We start from the raw sequence: 18,679 nt of genomic DNA on the forward strand, positions 1-18,679 counted from the left end.
ATAACTAACACTATCAGAAAATAAACTCATCCCATCATCAGAATCACCACCGAAACTCGAGCTCAAACCATTGCCCAACACTCTGGAATATGCATTTTTGGGAGAAGAAAGTACTATGCTGGTAATCATTTCATCATTCATAAATGACGAACAAAAAGGTAAGTTGTTGGATAATTTAAAAGAGCACAAATGAGCATTAGGATGGACATAGCAGATATCAAAGGTATAAACCCAGTAGACTGCATGCATTACATTCACCTTGATGAAATTACTAAATCTACTAGGGAAATGCAACGTCGGTTAAATCCTAATATGAAAGAAGTTGTTAGAACTGAAGTCCTTAAGCTATTAGATGCATGTATCATTTACCCCATTTTTTATAGTTCATGGGTCAGTCCTGTACAAGTTGTCCCCAAAAAGTCAGGAGTCACAGTAGTTACCAATGCCGATAATGAATTAATACCAACTAGAGTGACTACAGGATGGCGTGTATGCATTGATTATAGAAAGTTGAATTCTGTCACACGTAAAGACCATTTTCCTTTACCATTTATTGATCAAATGCTTGATAGATTGGCAAGCCATGAATTTTATTGCTTTCTAGATGGCTACTCAGAATATAATTAGATTCTTATAGCTCCAAAAGATCAAGAGAAAACCATTTTCACTTGTCCTTTTGACACTTTTGCATATATGAAAATGCTATTTGGATTATGTAATGCACCTGCTATATTTTAACGTTGTATGTTAAGCATTTTCTCTGATATGGTTGAACGATTCCTTGAAGTCTTTATGGATGATTTTTCTGTTTTTGGTGACTCGTTTGATCAATGTTTGCATCGTCTAATACTGGTTCTGCAGAGATGTATCGAGAAGAACTTAATCTTAAATTGGGAGAAGTGTCATTTTATGATAAAATAAGGTATTGTTCTCGGTCACATCATTTCGAGCAAATATATTGAGGTTGATAAAGCCAAGGTGGATCTCATTTCTAATCTTCCTCCACCCAAAACAATCAGAAAAGTAAGATCTTTCCTTGGGCGTGCTGGTTTTTATAGACGTTTTATTAAAAATTTTAGCAAAGTTTCTAGACCCTTATACAATCTACTTACTAAGGATGTATCTTTTATCTTTAATTATTCATGTCTTGTGGCTTTTGAACAATTAAAGCAATTGTTGACATCATCACCTATTATTCAGCCCCCAAACTGGAGCTTACCATTTGAACTCATGTGTGATGCATCTGATTATGCAGTAGGAGCAGTATTAGGATAAAGAGTTGATTGAATTCCCCATGTTATTTATTATGCTAGTATGACATTAAATGATGCACAGTTGAACTATTCAACTACTGAAAAAGAAATGCTAGCAATAGTGTTTGCATTGAAAAAATTTCGATCTTATCTCATTGGTTGTAAAATAATTGTGTTCACAAATCATGCTGCTCTTAAATATCTTCTCACAAAAAAAGATGCAAAAGCTAGACTAATTCGTTGGGTGTTACTTTTATAGGAGTTCGACTTGGAATTTAAAGATAAGAAAGGCACAGAGAATGTTGTAGCTGATCATCTCTCTCATCTCCACTTTGACACAATTATGGAATCATTACCATTGAATGAGTCATTCCCAGATGAACAATTGATGAGTGTGGAAGTATTACTATGGTATGCTGATATCGTTAATTATATTGTTACAGGTCAACTTCCAGAGCATTTGACCAACACAAGACAAGGCTAAATTCTTTGCGAAAATAAAGAATTACTTTTGGGATGACCCGTATTTGTTCAAGTATTGTACAGATCAAATTGTTAGGCGATGTGTCCTAGAAAGTGAAATTCGGAATATCCTTTCATTCTGTCATGAACAAGCTTGTGGAGACTATTTCAGTGCTAAGAAAACAACTACTAAAGTTTTATAATGTGGTTTCTATTGGCCAACTATATTTCGAGACGCTTACACTTTCTGTTCTTCATGTGATAGGTGTCAACGAATGGGGAGCATTACACGAAGGAACATGATGCCACTAAATCCAATTTTAGTGGTTGAGATTTTTGACGTATGCGGTATCAACTTCATGAGACCCTTTCCCCCTTCTTTTGGCCATCAATACATATTGGTTGCTGTTGACTACGTATCGAAATAGGTAGAAGCAATTCCATGCAGAACCAATGATCACAAGGTGGTGATAGGATTTTTGAAAAGTAACATTGTTTCGCGCTTTAGATTCCCTCGAGCGATAATCAGTGATGGTGGTGCCCACTTTTATAACAAAGCATTCAAAGCTCTTTTGACAAAGTATTCAATCACTTACAAAGCGGCAATCCCATATCATCCGCAAACCAGTGGCCAAGTTGAGATCTCCAATCGAGAAATAAAGCACATATTAGAAAAGACGGTGAGGCCGGACAAAAAAGATTGGTCATTAAGATTTGATAATGCATTATGGGCATATAGAACGGCTTTCAAGACCCCGATTAGGATGTCACCCTACAGGCTAGTGTATGGAAAAGCTTGCCATCTACTTGTGTAACTCGAGCATCGTGCATATTGGGCTATCAAGAAATTCAACTTTGACATGCAGCAAGCCAGCTTAGAAAGAAGATTACAGCTGGGAGAACTTAAAGAAATTCGCAATGATGCATGCAAAAATGCCAAGATTTACAAGCAACGAATGAAAGTCTTCCATGATAAGTAAATTATGAGAAAATCGTTCACTCCAGGTCAGAAAGTACTTTTATTCAATTCTCGCTTGCACCTATTCTCAGGTAAGTTACGCTCTCGATGGTCTGGCCCCTTTATTGTTCATACTGTTTTTTCACATAGGACAATTGAAATTAAGGACCCAATGAACGACGTTACGTTTAAAGTTAATGGTCAAAGATTAAAGCCATATCTAGAGTACCAACCACATGGAGAAGACACTGAAATAAATTTGAATGACCCACCATATTTGAATTGATTTTTTTTTCTTTTCAGTGATTTGATTTTTTTTCTTTCTTTCTTTTTATTATTCTTTTGCTAATTGAAATTATTTTTGCATAAGTGTATTTGTTTAACCATTAAGTTTTTTTTTATTATCATTGTTAAACCATGAGTATCATACTTAAACCGTTCCTTCTAAACATTCTTAAACCACTTCAACGTGTAAAATATCATCTCAAAAGTCAGATTCGATTTTGTAAGACACATCATATTTGGGCTCTGCAACCACCAGAGTTAGTATCCTATATTAAGGGTTTAGAAAGCCAATTCAGAGACATTAGGAGAAGTATTTACGACATCCAGTTAGAGCTTGAGGTAAATTCAATAAGAGGACGATTTTAATTTTCTTTTTGTGTTTTAATTTGTTTTTCTGTTTGTGTGCTTTAGTTTGTTACCCCGGTGAAGTGGCGGATAACGGTACTCCGTGACAATCAAGTCGGTTACTTCAGTTTCCCATAATAACTGATATTCTGAAGCGAAAGTATGGACAGAAATGAGATTCTAGCAAAGCTTCATAATCGATTCCCTTCACTTCCTCAGAATGCCCTCCTTACAATCTATAAAGCTCGGTCCGAACGCATGCGATTACTCATGAGGAATAACATACCTGCTAACATCCGTTGGTTAATCGAAGCTAAAGTACGATTGGCAGGTGAGTTACCTCCAAAATTTATTGCATACATGTCTGGTTGTGGTAAAGGAAATTATGCAAGAAATGAAGAGCTCAAAGAATTTCAGTTGCTTTTCATAAGTGTGCTAGAATGAGATGCAATAAAAATCGATGTTATTTAGGAATGATGTCTGATAATAGGGAAGAAAAGATTCAATTCATTAGGGATGGCTTCAATAAAGAGTCATTGGATGATATCCTTCTGTCTCTTGAAACGCATCCTAGTGGATATGTGCAAGGAGCGATTCTCCAGTTATGGCCATTATTCCAGAAAGAGCATGCACGATATAGTCTCGGGAATCTGACTATAAACAACCATGTTTGCCAACTTATAAGAAAACTGGATGGGAAGCCTATCCTCGACCCATAGAGGGCGTTCAAGCCGTTTCTTGACGTAAAACCAGAGGAAGATGTGAGCCACAGTCGTAACTACCTGTAAATATCCTTTTACTTCATTGTTATTTTATTTCACTGTTGTTTTATCATTTGCATTATTGTCTTTAATAATTTTATTTTATCATTGTTTCTTTTTCTTTTTACTGTTTCCTTTTTGACTCGCTAACCATGTGCTTTACGCGTTATTTGACACTGACATGCCACCTCATACACAGTTGTGATCCACTGTCACCAAGATTCTTAAATAAGACTTTTTGTTAAGCACTCACAAATTGTTTTTGAGAAATATTCCAATGGCAACTACTCCCAATAGACAATTCAAGAATATTTGTGTGCTTTCTGGATTTAATATGGCAAACATAAAGAGTTCGCTGAGGCAGCCGTAGATCTTGGTCGAAGTATAGCAGAGAGAAAATTACACTTGGTATATGGAGGAGGTAACCGAGGGTTATCAAAATTAGTCTCAGAAGCTGCTTTTGTCAGAGGAAGCCAAGTATTAGGCATCATCCTAAGAGTCCTAAAACCTTTGAGCAGTTTGTCTGACCCACCGACTGGAGAAAAGTTAGTCATCTCAGGTATGCAAGAAAGAATAACTGAAATGTTTAATCATGCTGATGCTTTTATTTTCCTTCCAGGAGATCTTGCAACACTAGAGGCACTTATCACACTAGCATCTTGGGCCCATCTGCACATTCACCAGAAACCCATCGGTTTGTTAAATGTCAATAACTTTTATGATGGCTTCTTCGCATTTCTTAACCATGCAATAAAAAACTACTTCATTCCTTCCAATGCGAAAAAATTTTTTTATTTATGCTCACACTGCTAATGAGCTACTTGATCTGTTACAAGCTTATAGACCGGAGCCAGACCCCTGGACCTTTATGTTGGAGCGTCCAAATAATGATGGTAACAGTAGCCGCAGTAAGAAGTACAAATTAGATTTAACTCTCCGTCTGTAAATATTTTCTTCTGTGTTGCAGCACCCAGGTGAAGTCTTCTAAACTCTACTTATTTCCTTTAAAACATTGAGGACAATGTTTTGTTCTGGTTGGGGGGAGGGAATAGTCGACAATTGTAGAATCTTGGTTAAGTTTTTACTGATTTTTTGTTGTAAAAACTAACTGTTGCTAACTTTTTGTGTTGAAGATGGCTGAAAGGAGTGTAGTGACTCTAGAAACGCATCTTCATCGTTTGAAAAAAAATTAAAAAAAAAACAAAAAAAAATTCAGACATTTTCTTTTTCTTTATTATGTTTTGATGTTCATTTTTCTTCTTCTTTTTAATTTATCCTTTATAAATATACATTTTCAATTTTTTTTGAGTCGAAGATGGCTGAATATGGAGTGTAGTGACTCTAGAAACGCATCTTCTTAAGTTAAAAAAAAACATTTTCGTTTTCTATCATTTTATAATTAGTTTTTCTACATTATTTTCACATTTTTGCATGCATATTTTCCTTCATATTTAGAATTGGTTGGGGGGTAGGATGTTGTTTAAAAAAATAATTGTGTGATTTATTTTAACATTTGATGACATAATTAATTTCAAATTTAAGTATTTGTATTATCTTTGGTCTTAAGTGATGTTACGTTATGTTTGCTACTTTACATGTTGATGTCAAAGACAAATATGAGTTGCTTGAAGGAATGAACATGTCATAATAAGTACCAAGTGAGTTTTTGAGCCTATTATTTTTCTTGGAGAGTAACCCTTTTACACATTCTTTATACAGCTAAGCAGTTTATTATTTTATACACGATCTCTAGATTTCTTTGAGTTAACCCTTAAAAAAAATTTGTAAAATTAAAAAAAAAAGAGAAAAAAATGTGTGTTACTACATTTGGAGGCCCATCTAACTAGTAGATATGGAAGATTATTTATAGCCCTAAAAGACGATGGAAATGCTATCTTTGATCCATTTGAGCCTTTCTAACCATCCCTTTTATGAAATATCCATAGTTAACCCTTTTGAGACTTTAAAAAAATATATTTTCTTTGTCAAACTTATCATCTTGACCCACTCTGATTTGGAGTATTACCCAATATCTAAGATGTTTCATCACCTATTTATGTTTGAGAAAAATATAAATAATTATTTTATTCAGTGAAGTTGTGCCAAACAAAAACAAAAAAAAAGAGAAAAAAAAAAGAAAAAAAATTGTTGTTTAAAAAAAAATAATAATAGGTGAAATCTACCTTGCAACTCCTAAAAAAAAAATTCTACATTTTTCTTAAACATACACTTTATTTTCCTTATTTTTCCTCCTTTGTTAGCCATGTCCCTAACCTACGTTATGTCCTAATAAAAGTCCTTCTTAATTTTAGGAAATTATAGTCTAAAGTAGAAGCTAGTTATATGGGCTAAAAAGATGTAGTTGTGCATAAAAAAAAAAAATAAATTGGGTTGATTATCATTTTTATTTGACTTGAGATCGTATTATTTCTAAGCTGAAGGCATATTTCTTTCATCTTGGCGAGAGCATGTGATATCACTTCTTTATTATTTTCTCTCAATTACCATTCATTAGAGTGACTATTTTTATTGAGTTTAATTTCTTTGTGAGAGTGTCACTACTTCCAGTGAGATTTTGTGGTTTGACATGTCATTCTTGAAAGTAGCTATGACAAAGTCTACTAGGCTGATTCATGTGGATGGTTGATGTGGGTGTGATGTTTCTTTAGACTGAAGATAATGCTTATACTTTTATTTGATTACTATCATTAGTCTGATTGAATAAACATGATTGTTAAAAAAAAAATCATTTTGGATTTGAATTTTGTTTTCGCTTTATTTACTAGGGACTAGCAATAAGCTGGTTGGGGGATATGTTGAGTGTTGAAAATACATATTCATAAAGGAGAAAATCATCATTTTACATTTCAAGCCTTACTGACAACCTTTACTTTTATGTATTTAAGCTTCTTGTAATTTAATTATGTGTGTTTATTTTAATTAAGTATTTTATGTATTTTAGGGGCATCATATCATTTCACAATGAACGAAAGATCAGACGGAAAAACGGATATCACTTTTAAACTCAGGACGATTGAAAACCTTAGGAGGAGCATAAAAGGAAAAATGACATTGTTCACATGTACGGTACTATTCACATGTACGGTAGTGTCTATGTTACTGTTCACGACACTGTTCACATAGACAGATCGATGACATGGCATTGACTGATGATGTGGCATTGACTGATGAGGTGTCACGATCCTGTTGGACTAAAATTCTTATGCATTGTTAATCGATGACGTGGCAACATGTTAGTGGACCAAAAATCTCGCGTACGGTATATGCATGACACAGGATTATTTTCAACCAAACCACGTCACTATTCAACCCGGGTCAAACCGTGTTACTGTTCACCCACGTGGTCAAACCGCGTACTGTTGACTGATGACGTGGCGCAATCCTGAGCGTCCAAACTGTTTTTAATCTGATGGCCACGATTTACTCAATGTATCTATAAAAAGGGGGCCTCCCCCCTAATTTGATATCTCTGAATTCATTTTTAGACTCCATTTTCTGTAATTCCTTCTCTATCTTGTATTTTTTTACATATTTTAATAAATTCCCATTTTGTCCCTAGTTCAATTATGAGTAGCTAATTTTTTTTCAAACTTGGGTTGAAGGTGAAGTCTCAACATGTGTCATGGGTTTTATTTGATAAATTTATTTTCTCTTCCCCTCTAATTTTTGTGGATGTTTTGACTTCTCGTCGACAAATAATAATAATCTTGTCTAGATACCGCCTTGGTATCACCGGCTCTCTAGTACAAGGTTATTATTATTTGACACGATAAGCCCTTAGCACCATATTGATTAGAGTGTGGTTCATGAGATGTGGAATCCCCCATCATGATTTAATTGGCATTAATAAGGAATATTTAGCCCATGGTGCATGTTGATGCAGATTCATATACCCAAGTGCTTCATTTCAATAGAATTCGCTCCAATTTATTCCCGTCATTTTAATTCAAATTTTAGGATAATCTAAGTTACTTTCACTACAAATCCAACCGCCAATTTAGAAAAATTAATTCTACACACAATTAGAATCCACCTCCTCGTGGGATTGACACTCGTCACCATTGATCTATTCTACAATAGATTCGTGCAGTTGCGAGTTCAATAAAATTTGCACAACACCTTATTCATTCAAAATGTGCAAGCACGTTTGTGTCACTCATTTGCCTACATACTGCCAATGTTTTTAAAAGAAGACAACATGTAGACCATCAGGGCTAGGTGCTTTTATGGGGGCACATTTAGAAAAGGGCTTTTGAAAACTCCTTTACTGTAAATGGGGCATTCAACTGATCATTCATGGAATCCGTCACCTTTGGTGTTAAGCCCTTTAAAGCAACATTCATTTAAGCTTGGCTTAGGTCTGAGGATGTGAAGAGTTGTTGAAAGTATTCACAAAACTCTCTTTCCACGGCTTCCCATCTTCTGTCCAGTTGTCTTGTCTGTCCTCCACTCCTCAAATTTTATTTTTGTCTCTTCTTAATTGTAGCTTTTGAGTGAAAAAACGTAGAGCTTATGTTTTTTCATCTCTGACCTTTAGCCAATTAGCTCTAGCTCTGTACTTCTAGTAAATCTCCTCATCAAGCAACATGTTGTGAATTTGGTTTTTAATTTTCCTAATTTCATTGCCTCTTCATATTGTACATTGTTCTGCTTCGCACTTTGAAGCTCTTTCACCAGCTTCTTTAACTTCTTCTCCCACCCTCTAAACTCCTCATTACTCCACCATTTTAGTTGAGCCAATAAAGATTTTGCCACTGTTTTAAACTAAAGGACAAGATTTTCTTCCCCAGCGGATCCATATTTCTTATTCAGTTTTAATTATACTTTTACAAACATCATATGAGCTCCACATGTCCTTATAATACACCCTAGAAAAGGTTCTTTTTACATACTTTAGCCCGCTACCTTTCTCCTTTACCTCCATTATTATTATACAATGATCAGAACCCAAACTAACTAGATTTGTGGCAGCTTGCTTCTGAAAGTGATTCCCCCATTTTTTATCACAAAAAACTTGTCTAATCTCTCCTCTACATAGTGTGGCCCAAACCTACCATTGTTCCAAGCGAATAGATACACCTTACAACCCAAATCAACAAAATTGCTAGCTTGAATAACTTCTCTAAACTCATATATCATCTGTACATTTCTATAATTCCCATCTGGTTTCTCATTCAAATTCAGAATTTCACTAAAATCACCAGAACACAGCCATGGTTTTGAGGACAGACCTACTAGCCTTCGCAACGAAGTCCATGTATGCTTCTTTTGTTGTGTATATGGGTGCCCATAAACTCCAATACATCACCAAGTCTTGCCATTGCCATACTGCACTTCAGGGTGCCTGCCGTAGGAGACAATGTTCATACTAATATTTGAGGTCCACATCATTGCTATGCCTCCACTTTTACCTTTTCTACTTACCGTAAAATAATTACCTAATTTAAATCTTCTACATTCTTCATTAACTTGTCTAGACTCCAACTTTGTTTTACAAATAAAAACAAGCTGAGGTCTATGGTTTTGGAGAATTTTCTTCGTGGCTAGGCGCATTCAGAGATTCCCCAAACTCTGAACATTCTAGCTAATGAGTTTCATAGCTATCGGTGGGTTATTTAGCAACCTCCGTTGTTATATCTTCTAGAATTGTTTCTAAGTCCTCTAAAGCCATGGCGCTGTGTTGTTCCCAGGCTAGTTGAATCTTCATTGCAGGAGCATTGATTTGGAGCTTGTTGTTGAGAGCTTTGCTTGGGCTGTTTAATTTTGCCTGTTTTGATTGTGGACTTTGCCCACTAATTGTACTGTTTAGCTGGCCCATTTTCTGGCTCATCAACCTCCGAGATGTGTTGACTGCTTGTTTCTTGTGGATTTTGAGCAACCCTATTTTTTGTTTCATTTAAGCTTCCACTCTCCCGCTTTCCATAGTTTTCCGCCTTAATATCCCCTTGTTTAGGAGAAAATTTGACAACTGCATTGATAAGCTTTTTATTCCATACATCTTGTAGCTCGTTGTCTCTGAGATTTGTAGCTTCTATAGCTGCTCGCATTGAATGTTCCTCAGTTACCTTTGTCTCATTACACACCTACATTGGAACAATAGATTCACCCTTATGGCTTTGACTCGACCCATTGTCTTCAACTAGGCTGACATGTTGATCATGGTTCTGAGTTTCTGTGTTTGTCGTTTTAGAACTTTGCTAGTTATGCTCTCTACTCTATTTTTCTTTTCTTCTATTTTTCCTAGCCCATTCAACCACTATTGATGAAGCTTTGAGCCATGATCCATAAGCTAGTTTCTCCTTTGATTGCCCCTTTGTATTTGAGACACTCCCTGTGTTAGTGTCCAACAAGCCTACAACAAAAACAGAAATCTAGGGAGTCTTTCATATTGAACACCTATTAGGGTTTTAACTCCATCGTTTTGTTGAAAAAATAGAATTTTTTCAGTGGTTTGGTAATGTCCATAGAAATTCTTACTCGTACAATAGGTCCTATGCATTCCCCCATTTCGTCAGTATGCACCTCTTCCACCTTCTCTATTAGGGACCCTAGCTTCTCTATCACATATTTTTCCATACATATAAGGAGCACATTATGTAGTTGTACCCAGAATAAAGTGTTTAAGAAAGATTGCTTTTTTATATCCCCCATTCCTGTTGGTTCTGTAAAGACTATTAAGGTATTATCAAAGTGCCAAGGGCCGCTAGTGAATACCTTTTTCTTTTCTTCCTCTGAGCCAAATTTAAATAATAAAAAATTCTCCCCCAAGCTCTCTATTTTCACCTTTTTAAGAGTCCTTCAGACTTGTCTCACAGTTATTCTCAGCCCTTCTATATGTATTCCTCGATTCAGAAGGATTTTTCTAATCAAACAGTAGGCTACAAGCATTTCTTCTTTTTCCTTTATTCTCCCCTCGAAAAGTACTTTGTCTTCTTCTTCCTCTTCCATCGTGATAGAGCTGCACTTTTTAATTAACTCTTCCGTATCCATTTCACCACAAGCAACAAATTGCCACTGTTTTACATCTTTCTCAAGCCTTAATAAATGCAGCACCTTTCGTATTAAACACACTTACTCCTTTAGCTTAGTCAATTGCTATCTTTTAAAACTCAAAATCTCACCCATCTTTACACACCCACGCTTATTGTTTCCCACCTAGAAAAGCATATCACCGAACACCCAGTCCACCCAACTTGTGAGTGACAATATAAGGATTATGACAATCCTGTTTGCTGCCATTCTAAGGTTTCCTCTTAGAGAGAACCCTAGAAGGAGACTTGTCTTTGTGTCTTTTAAGTCTTTATAACTATATGCATTTAATTATTGAGTTTGTTAATGGTGAATTGTCAATGTATCATTTTCTCAAATGCAAAGTGATACAGTTATTGTAACATAATTTACTAACAAAATGAATTGAGTTACATAGTCCATTAATTATTTGTATTATTGATTTTCAATTAATGTTATTCAAAATTATTCATATTTAAATATTTATTATTAGTCATGTTAAATTATTTCAAAATAACTAATTTAACTATTGTGATATAATTAAAAAATGCAATATTATATTGTGTTATTTAAGTATTTATTATTAGTTATATTAACTTATTAAAGATTAATTAATTTTATATAAAAATTATTATAAGATAATAAATAATACATTATTTAGTTATATTTTTAATATAATAAAAATTAAAATATTATATTATATTAAAAAATTATATTTATTTATTATATTACAATTTTAAAAAAAAAAGAAGGCAAGCTAATAATGCACCTTTATACTGCAACTTGGTGCCCCAAACATGAGGTTGCATTGCATCCCCATGGAACGCGGGGTACTAGCCCTAGCTGGGCAAAATATCCGATCCAACTTGATCTGATCCAAAAAATATCGGGTTTTGATTGGATCGAATTATTAACAAAATTCGATCGGGTGTAACTTTGCCAACCCGATCAGGTTGGCTTTAAAATTAAAAAAAAAGAAAGAATTAATGAAACAAGTGGCAAACAAAACAAACAATAAAAGTTTTAGATCGAATTCACACCACATGCAAAACAAATCTTAGATCTAAATGAAAAAATATGTAAAGACACATATGCGCTCACAGCACACACTCACAGCACACACAAATAGAACTCGGGCCTCGGAGATCGGAGATGTCGAGACGCCAAACAACGAAGCAAAAGCCAACAGATCAGAGATGCAACCGCATGAACCAGCAGCTAGTAGATCAGATATGCAACCGCGCGAACTAGCAGCCAGCAGTCACTGACGCAACCGTGCAAAGCCAAGCCATCGCTGCAACTACGTCGCGCCAATGCAATCTGTTGGACCTCGACCGCTGCCGCTTGCTGCCGTTGGCTTCACCGGTTTCCATAACAGCTGCAACTTGATTCACCTCCACAGTCACTGTCACCAAGTATTTTCATGGTATTGACTATATTGTTTTAAATAATTTAATTTAAAAAGCTTAAAACGAAATTATATCATGAGGTAAGGTTGATTGTTTTGCTTGATAGCATCTGAAATTAATATGACCATAAAAATATAGAATGGATATTCATATAACCCACATACTTTTTAATCCAAATTAATTCAAATTAATTCGGATCGGATTAGATTAACAATTCAACATTCGAATGATTTTTTTCCCAACTTAATTGACCTGAAACTCGATCGGGTCAATCTAAACCTGATCCAAATCCATTTTTACCCACCTCTAGTACCAACTGCCGCTAAAGGAAAAAATGAAAAGGTACCAGGAGAGTCAAATATCACCATTTAATTTTAATAGGACCCAAAAAACGCCAATTTCCGAATAAATTCAAGAGTATCATGGACGCCGACAGAGATAGGACCCACCTATGAGGAATATCACGTGATCACTATCGCTTATGTCAGATTAAAACAGTGGATTCAACGACCACGATACCAAAGTAGAAAACCACATAGACCCGGCAAACACCCAAAATAATCAGTTACAGGCATCCAACCAGTTGAAAATGAATTCTAATCCAATCAGCTACAACGATTAATCAAAGAATAAACTAAGCGTCTTTACAGACACACATACCTGCAAGCTACCTTTCATTTTCCAAACAGTCCACATCAACAACAATACTACCGACCAATATTGAAAATTATAACCGCGTATGTAAATGAATCTTAAAATTATTGTTCAATATCAAATAAAAAAGTTAGACATGTCACATAACTTAAAATTGAAAAAAAAAATCACAAACCAATGCATGCAAACATCTTACAAGTACATCTTAATTTAATTCAAAATAATCAAATAAAATAATAAACGAAATGAAAGTACCAAAGAAGAGCCAACTATAATGTTATTGATGGGAATGAAGGTCAAGTTAAGGAAAAATCCAACGAAACCCATCACCACGAATCCTATCGCTCTACGGAAAGCTACCTTCGTGAATTCTACACGCAGGAAAAAAATAAATAAAAACACAAAACCCTAATTTCGAAATCCCGTAATAAACAAAACCCAGGTAAACAAATGCATGTATATGTATGTATGTGTGTATGTATGTGTGTGTGTGTGTATAAAAGAAAAAAAAAAAAACCTTTGCGATCTGGGCTTGTGGCAGCACTTGATGAGACGGATACTTTCCTTGGTGAAGTTGGTAGTGTCGTTAAGGTGCACCAAATTTAAAACATTACCACAAATATAAATAATTAGTACAGAGCGAGTAAAGATCAATCCCACAGAAACTATACTAGTTATATTTATTATCAACTCTAAAGCAAGATTTAAAATAGAAATAATAGTAGTAATAACAATAACAATAATAATATAAATTAATCTAACTAAAGAAAATGCCAATTATAAATAAAAAGGTGGGGTTTATGAATTTTAACTAAATAGTAAGAAATAAAAAAAATTAAAACTACGAACAAGAATTTAATAAAAACTCTAATTAAAGGAGAAATAAATAATAATGATGAAAACTTTGGTTAAAGGATCATTCGTCACCACCAAACATACACATAATATATTAATTCTATCATCAATTTATATTGAAACTATCAACCGTAGACAACAATAAGCTCTGTTAGTCTCAATCTTTCCTTAGTGTGTCGTTAGGCAAAACAAGCTCTTCACCTGATCTCTAACTATTTAAGATAATGGAAGCATTAAACAGAGAAAGATATTCGGTTGATCTAAGTAATAAACACACAAGCTCAGATTATTTAACCTACGTTATGTTCTCCAATTGAAATCATTGATTCCAACCTGCTACTACTGATTAAAATATCAAGACAATTACGGATCAAGAATTTTAATCTAGCAATAGAATTTATTCAAGTCCTATCTAATTGGCCACTCAAATCAAACAAGAATAAACCATGAACATTAATTATAGAAGAACATAAACAATCTCAATTAAATAAATTGAATGATAGAAATTAAAAATTAATCATGTGACATGTTCGGGGTTTTGAATTCACTCTCAACCAAATAAAAATCTAGCCTAACATAATTGAATTAGGAATAAGAGAATTGACAAAATCAATCATGGAGATTAATTCAAGTGGCTGCCTTTTTCTTCAATTCCTTTTCGGTTTCTCCCTTGTTTTTCCTTCTTGCGGCTGCTGGTTCCTCAAATCCTTTTGGCTGTAAAAAAAAAAAAAAAATCCCCCTGTTTGCTTCCGCTCGATCCTTTTTATAATGCTTCAATTGTGGCTTTTTTAAATCCTTACATGGAAAGAATTAAATCCAAAGCCCAAAACCGCCACTTTCATGCTTCAATTAATAAGCCAATAATGATTTGGCCATGATTTCCTAAAGCCAAAAGGCTTTATTCTCTTTCCTTTCACGTGCTGGCCACTTTTGGTTTGCAATCTTTGTTTTCCAATTTTGCTTTCATGTGATGGCTTCGCTTGTTAATTGGCTTGGCTTCCTTTTTTACTTCCATTTTTCAATTTTAGCTCCATGTGCAACATTAATTTTGCTTAGCCCATACAAGCTTTAATTAGAGAATATTCTTTATTTTCTAATTCCTTTAAATTCTTGATCTCTTGTGGACTTTTGTCTCTCAATCTTTAATCAAATTTCTTTTCTGAATGCTCCGATTGAATTTCTCTTTAATTCTAGAATATACCTAAAATAACAAAATAAATAAAACTAAGATAAAAATTAACACAATAAAATATAATTTACTAAATTAAAAATTAACTAAAATAACTAGAATATTTAAGACCAAAATAAGAAAAAGATGGAGAAATTAATAGCAAAATATATAGAAAATATGCACTTATCAGAAGTCTTCAAGAGGGTCGACGACGTTGTCCAAAGCGTCGATTGCTCTCTTTCTATGAGCTTTGCAGAAGAGAAGAAGAGGAGCTTACATATGATATTTGTTCACGTCTCATTTACTCAATTGATTTTAGTAATCGTTTTTATTAATATTTTAACCACTAAAATACTCAATAATATTGTTTTTCTTCTTCTTTCCTTTTTCTAAAGATGAACATACACATGTTGTTTCGTTTATAAAATTCTATATAAATTTAGAGTTTTAATAATGTAAATGTATAAAATATTGGTAAACATGTATATTTTATAGTATATTTTATTTGTGTGTGGTTAGTTTCTGCCTACTGCTTTTGTGAATTAACAATCTTCAAATCACCTCTTTTACTTTTGAAAATATCAAATTACCCCTTAAAAGCAGTTAACTTTAATGATTGACTGTCGATGACTTGTTAAAGTACGAGAATTTTTTTTTTATATAACAATTTTGTTAACTAACGATTGCAACCCTAACAAAATATAATTTGAAGTAATAAAATAATAAAATGAAAATGACACAGTTTTAAAACTAAAAAAATTTGCCTTGGCCGCTCATGGCCATGGATTTAGTATGTGTTTGGTTGTCATGGCTGCACACGGTTAAGGCTTTGGGTGTCTTAACAGTGCGCGATTAAGGGTTTGGTTGACACAACTGCACACGCCCATAGGATTGTTTGTGTCGGTTAAGAGTTTGGTTGCCTTGGCCGTGCGCATCCATGGGTTTAGCATCCATGACCGCACGCGACCGAGGGTTTCGTTGCCTTAGTTGCGAACAGCCATGGATTTGGTTGCCTTGGCTGCTTGCGGCCATGGGTTTGGTTGCCTTGCCTGAGCGCTGTTAGTGAATATTAAGAATATAGAGGCAAAGAACAAAGAAAATTTCTTAGGATTTGAGACGTGTTTGCACACTTTCCTTTAAGGTTTTATTTGCCCTCTCCAATCTTGGTTTGCTATAGAGTATTAATGGCAAATTACCCCCAAGATATATCAAATCCTGAATACAATCTCTAGCAAATAAGATTGTATTTCCAGAACATATATATGAAACCTACAAAAAAATCTGATATCTCTTATTGTATTTTTTTCTTATTATGAAGAAGATGTTTTTTAATGAAGAATACAACCATTCGAAATGGTATTTCTTCAAAGACACTCTTTTTGGTTTGATTTTGCAACGTTTGACACTTGAAATTTTCAAGCTTGCTAACCGTTTTCTAGTTGACGCCTTTCTGGAAATAAACGGTTAACCGTTTTCTCAATAAACGGTGAGCCATTTTATTCCAGAATGTCAAATACGTTGCTCACTGTACATAAACGGGTAACCGTTTTCTCCATAACCGGTGAACCGTTTTCTCTAGAACATAAAACATGCTCTCTGGAGTAAAACGGTTAGCCGTTTTCTTAATAAACGGCAAACCGTTTTCGTCCAGAATATCAAACCAAAAAAAACTTGAAAGATGTTACAATCTCTCTTACAATCCCCACTAGATTGTAATATTTTTCAGATTTATTAATGATAAACTTATACATACAAAAAGGTATCTTTCGATTTTAACCTTTAATTAGTGAGTGTATTTCAAAGCATTTACAAGACAATAGTGTGCTAAGCATTAAACTTTGTCTCTTAAGTAAATACCGGAGATACATCACATATAAGCTATCCCAGATTTCAAAGTTGTGTTCCAATAGTTAGCACTATTCCGGCCTTGTGCTCTATCTTGGATTCATGAACATTTACAAGATTAAACCATGACCTTGTTAGAAACGGCACCATTTCTTATGTTCACTTAGGTGAAGTTTCAAATCATGTCTTTAGCTACTAAAAGACTTGAACTTCATTAAGAGTAAATACTCAACCTCAACCTCGTAGCTATTTGCACCGAATATCTCGAATGGGATTATTTATTACTCGGTGTCAAACCAGTCACATAACAACAACTTGTTATTACCCATTTAACTATGGAGTAGCGGTATAACTACTACATAGTTGGGTTACCGTCGTTGGTGACTTTATTATATAAAGGTTTCAATCCCATTCCATAAGATGTATCCTTAACTAAGTCTCTTGAAAGACCTTTTGTTAAAGGATCTGCTAGGTTCTTATTAGTCCTAACATAAACAATATTAATAACACCATCTGCTATTAATTGTTTCACATATTCATGTCTTAAGCTAATATGTCTAGACTTTCCATTATACACTTTATTATAAGCTCTAGACAATGTAGCTTCACTGTTGCAGTACAAAGAAATAGATGGCATCGGTTGTGGCCACAACATTATATCAAACAACAAATTTCTCAGCCATTCTGCTTCTTTGCCTGCAGCTGCAAGTGCTATAAACTCACTTTCCATTATTGAATGAGTTATGCACGTTTGTTTCTTTGAAGCCCAAGAAACCACTCCTCCAGCAATTGTAAAAATCCAACCAGAAGTGGATTTATTATCTCTTGTATTGGTTACCCAACTAGCATCTGAATATTCTTCCAATACTTCAGGATAATCATTATAAAACAAACCCAAATTAATGGTCCTTTTAAGATAACCAAGTATCCTACCAATTGCTTTCCAGTGTTCAACACTAGGGTTACTCGTGAATCTTGACATTTTGCAAACTGCAAATGCTATATCAGGCCTCGTACAATGCATAGCATACATCAAGCTACCAATAGCACTAGCATATTCTAGTTGTGCTACTACTCGGCCTGAATTTTCTAGTAATTTAATACTAGAATCATATGGGGTATTAGCTTCTTTAAATTTCAAATAACTGAATTTAAGAAGCACTTTCTCTATATAATGAGATTGACACAACGAGTAACCCCCACTATGTTTATTCACTTTGACACCTAAGATAGTATCTACTTCACCAAGATCTTTCATCTTAAATTGTGAAGTTAAATACTTCTTTGTATCATCTACTCCTTGCATATTTGTTCCAAAGATAAGCAAGTCATCAACATACAAGCATATAATCACACCAAAGTCATTCGTAAATTTAAAATATATACATTTATCAGCATTATTATGCTTAAAGCCATGAGATAAAATTACTGAATCAAACTTCTCATGCCATTGTTTTGGTGCTTGCTTTAAACCATAAAGAGATTTGACTAACTTGCATACCTTTTTCTCATTTCCTAGCAAAACAAATCCCTCAGGTTGTTCCATATAGATTTCTTCATCAAGATCACCATTAAGAAAAGTTGTTTTAACATCCATTTGATGCACATTTAGTTGAGATCTTGGAGGAAGATCAACCAAGACCCATATAGAA

This window comes from Citrus clementina, unplaced genomic scaffold (assembly GCF_000493195.1).
Source record: "Citrus clementina cultivar Clemenules unplaced genomic scaffold, Citrus_clementina_v1.0 scaffold_4, whole genome shotgun sequence".
NCBI classification, from domain to species: Eukaryota; Viridiplantae; Streptophyta; class Magnoliopsida; order Sapindales; family Rutaceae; genus Citrus; species Citrus x clementina.